This window comes from Anastrepha ludens, chromosome 3, assembly GCF_028408465.1.
Source record: "Anastrepha ludens isolate Willacy chromosome 3, idAnaLude1.1, whole genome shotgun sequence".
NCBI lineage: Eukaryota > Metazoa > Arthropoda > Insecta > Diptera > Tephritidae > Anastrepha > Anastrepha ludens.
In genome coordinates, this window is record NC_071499.1 from 52,462,184 (window position 1) to 52,466,913 (window position 4,730).

The 4,730-nt window shown below is 28.5% G+C and overlaps 1 non-coding gene across 1 annotated transcript; it reads left to right on the plus strand.

Moving 5' to 3' along the window:
• The first annotated feature begins 1,432 nt into the window (after window positions 1-1,432).
• Window positions 1,433-1,504, plus strand: Trnaa-ugc (transfer RNA alanine (anticodon UGC)). Its single transcript has one exon. It is a non-coding gene; the product is annotated as a tRNA-Ala (tRNA).
• Window positions 1,505-4,730: the final 3,226 nt, after the last annotated feature.

Here is a 4,730-nt window from a genome sequence, read left to right on the forward strand (position 1 = left end):
GGAAGATGTTCTTCAAGCAGCGATTTATAAAAATCAGAAGGTTCGTAGTGATGGATTTGGTCACTTTCCATATGCCGCAAACTCAAAGCAAAACCGGTACTACTCTGGATCTGAAAATTCTCTTTTTTGTGGGAACGCTGATGTTGTTTTTGCGCCACACAGAAGACAGCATACCAAAGGCGGCTCTTGCTTTACCAATGCGAGATTTGACATCTTCATCCGTACCCCAAAAAGCTGCTGCCCTACTACCAAGATATGTATGTAAATTGCTTAACACATTCCACTGGGGCATCCGAAATATTTACAGTTGCAGTTGAGTTGCCAGACAAACTTAAAACTTTTGTCTTACTGCAATTAATTCTTAAGCCAGCAGTTATAGCATTTTTCTCTAGTGACAATTCCGTCATTTTGTGCGCTGGGAAGCATACGGCGTCAGCATAATCGAGATGTTGAAGAAGCTAATCATGTCCCATCTCAGTCCGCAGTTTCGATGCGGTAGCACGGCAGCTTCCAAGACATCACCAATAACAAGCAAAAACGGCACAGATGATAGGTTGCACCCTTGGCGAACGCCGCTTTGCATATGAAATTGGCCAGACAGTTTCGCTCTATGTAGCACGCGGCAGTAAACATTTTCGCATGTTGCCCTTATTAAAGATACAATTTTATCCGGTACATTTCTTCTCGATTTGTGTGATAAGATTAAAAAAGCCACTGCAGACTGGAGGAGAAACTCGGGCAAATACTTAGCGTAGGGTAGATATTATTCAAAAAGTCCCACCGAGGCCCCTCAGAGGTACTGTATAGTTCCTGAGAAGGTACTAAAACATAATCTACCAGCAAACCTCTGTTTTTTTTGGTTCCCTTTACCTGTATGCTACCCAAAGTATCTTGACGTAGTGCTCAAATTTAGGTCTTAAATTGGCTATACACATACATACATACATATGTATGTATTTCACTGAAATCTAGAAAGTACATAAATGATATTTTAAATAGAGCATTAACAAAAAAATGTTGACATGGATTCATTTTATGATCGCAGTTGAAAATCTGCGAAAAGTATCATAAAAACATTTTCGCTACTTAACGACTCTAAAAATTTTACTAAAGTAAATAAAAATATTAAAACAAAATCTTAGTAAGTACTTTCCTGTTACTCGTAGTAGCCCCATATTAATTTTAAAGCAATCGCATTCACTTCATCTACGAAAAAAATTAAAAAACCGTAAAAATAGTAAGTTGAACATTTTGCTGAAAAAGCAAAATAAGCAAATTTGCTCGTAAATCTTAAGTAACATCGATAAAGAGAGCAATAACAAGATTTTGCTTTAAAAGCCTTGTTATACTTTCTAAGCGGTCTTTTTTTGTGCAGATGTATAAACAACTTGAGAGCGAAGGTCAGTTGAAGTGGGAGCGGGGTGGTAAAGAAGGGGATGTAGCTCAGTGGTAGAGCGTTCGCTTTGCATGTGAAAGGCCCCGGGTTCAATCCCCGGCATCTCCAAGCTTTTGTAAGCTGACATTATTTTAAAACATTTTTCTATTTAATTTTTAATTTTTTATATTTTTTTTATTTCTTATATTTTTTTATCTTTTCATTTTTTCATATTTTTTTTTTATTTTTTATATTTTTTTCTTTTGTTTTTTTATATATATTTTTATTTTTACTTCATTTTTCATATTTTTTTATTTTTATATTTTTTTTAGTATTTGTTTATATATTTTTATATTGTTTATTTTCTATCTTTTTTTTTATTTTCTCATATTTTTTTATTTTTTATATTTTTTTAAATACTTTTTTATTTTTTTTATAATTATTATCTTCTATATTTTTTATTTTTTCATATTTTTTTTGTTTTTAAAATTTTTTTTAATTTTTTATATTTTTTTATTTTTATTTCATTTTTATATTTTTTATTATATATTTTTTTTTTAATTTTTTATATTTTTTTTTTAATTTTTTTATATTCTTTTATCTTGTATATTTTTTTATTTTTTCATATTTATTTATTTTTTTATTATTTTAAATATTTTTTTATTTTTTATTTTATTTTTTATATAGTAATGATCCGTTCCTTTTGACGGTAACTTTATTAATTAATTCAAATATTACACAATTCTTACAACTAAGTTAACAAGGAAGAGCTTAAAACTAATGGTGGGAGAGAGTGTAAAATGTTGTGGTTGTTACGTAAGAAGAGATTGGTTTAGATAATGTTAAAGATCAGTTAATAAGGGAGCAAATTAAGAAACGTGAAAAGAGATGTGAGAATATAAGTACGAGAGGTAAGGAGAGAATGAGTAAAGAAGTGTGTGTTGTTGGTAGTGGGAGCATTAGTACGTAACTATATATTTCTTAACATTTTGTATTTTCGTTTATATATTTTATTTTCTATATTTTTTTATTTTTTCATATTTTTTTTATTTTTGATATTTTTTTATTTTTTCATATTTTTTTTATTTTTGATATTTTTTTATTTTTTTTTAATAATTTTTTATTTTTTTTCTAATATATATTTTTTTATGTTCATACTATTTTTTATTTTTTAAATGTTTTGTATTTTTTATTTGTTATATTTTTTAATATTTCTTTAATTTTTTTTATATTTTTTTTTTTTAATTTGTATTTTTTTATATATTTTTTATTTTGTATATTTTTTTATTTTTTCATATATTTTTTATTTTGTATATTTTTTTATTTTTTATTTCATTTTTTATATTTTTTTTAATATTTTTTGATTTTTTGTTATATATTTTTTACTTTCTATATTTTTTTATTTTTTATATATATATTTTTTTTTTTTTGTTTTTGTCATATGTATTTTTTAATATGTTTTTGATATTTTTTTATTTGTTTTTTTATTTTTTATATATTTTTTCCCCCATTTTTTATATATTTTTAATTTTTTTATATTAGTTGCCTTTCTACCCATAAATCGCTGCATCTTATTTTGGCTTAAGCTGTAAATTTGTATGTTTGTTCATTTGTTTATCAAGCAACAGGGTTATTTACACATATTGTAGATATTTTTATGATGGATTTTATGTATGCAGCTGTTATAAATTTACTAAAAGGATTCTTTGTTCAGATTTGTCATTTCACAATTTTTATGGATTCGTTAGAGTTATTAGGTTAGGTAGATTATTTTTTTTCGCTTTTTAAATAGAAAAATTAAGCATATAAAGGATTTTGTTGCCCATCTCTAAAACTTCAATTATATAAAATTGTGGAAAATATATGTTTTTTCTTCATTATTTGCTCGGTAGATGGCTGTAGTGATCGATATCTCGTAAAGTGTCACTCAAACAATTTAAAGTTTGTGCTCGTTGTCAAGGTGACATTTCACACTAAAGAAATTATTTCGCTGTTTTTTGTTTGTTGCATTCAGTTGTGAGTTACAGGGTGTTAATAATGGAAATCCCTAAAGAGAAAAGTCGGCACATTTTTTCTTTTATAAAGGCGAAACTGCAAGCCAGACCGCTGAAATAGGGAATGGTGTTTACGGTGCCGATACTGTAATAGTTTACTGTAATGTGCAATTTTGGTTTCATCGATTCCGTCCAGGCAGTTTTGATATTAAAATGAAAATGTTGAAAATGCCGATAAAATCACAGAAATAATCGAAATGGGCCGACATGTTGGTAGTCGTGGCATCAACCATTAAACCATTTGCGCATATCAAAACGAAGTTAATTAAAATGTATGCTTTTTTTTTTTTAATTTTAACACTTTCTTTTCTATTTAAGGGATTTTCAGGGCTGCTATAAAAATTAATTTTTTTTAAGGCATCTTGTGAAGGAAAATAAACGAGATTATTAAATAATATCTGCGTTCCAATGGTCAATGACCGGAATCCGTATAAAAATTTTGCACGCAATTGCCACAACAACAAGGTTATTCGAATAAAAGGCCTCTTCTTAAAGTCCAAAACAAACAAAAAAAACCGAGCTAAAATAGAAACGTCAAGGGCTTTGTTCTGATAATTTCGAGTTTATTTATTCAAACTTCGAGTTTATTTATTCAAAAGTCAAAATAGTCCCCTCCGGCCTCGATGCACTGTTTTGCGCGATCTAAAAGAGTTTCCTTCCATTCGGCACTTTGACGCTTAGTTTCAGGTTCATGTTGGAAAGACCTCCTTTCATCACCAGTTGCAATGTTGTAAAGGAAGTTCTTTTCTTTTCTCGTCTCTTTAATGAGGTCTTCCGAATGTTGCATTATGAGCAATATTTGGTCCTCAGTTAACTTGTGTGGAATAAAACGTGCACAGACTTTTCGTAAGCCCAAATGATGAGTTAAAATGCGATAAATCGATGTTTTGGAGATATTCAACTCCGATTCCATGAATTTCAACGATGATTTCGGTTCATTTTTGATAAATTTGAAAACAATTTCGATAAAATTTCCGGTGAGTACTGATTTTTGGCGGCATATTTTTCATAGCGGTTTAAACAATGTTGCCATATTTTTTTTTTTTTTTCAAAACTACTTATTACCAATTCAGTAATATTTTGGAGAGGGTTGCCGACAATTATTTTCACAAGACTGTTTAAAAAAATGTATTTAAATAGCTCGTTAAAAATAAATAACAATTATCCGATGTGAATCCTTTATCAGTCATTCCCAATGAGCTCAAATAGTTATGTCCAATCGGCGGCTCTTTTGATCCATATTAGATGTGTGGACTCGTAAATGTATATAGTTTTAAAAAATGTTTAACCTGTTTACCGCT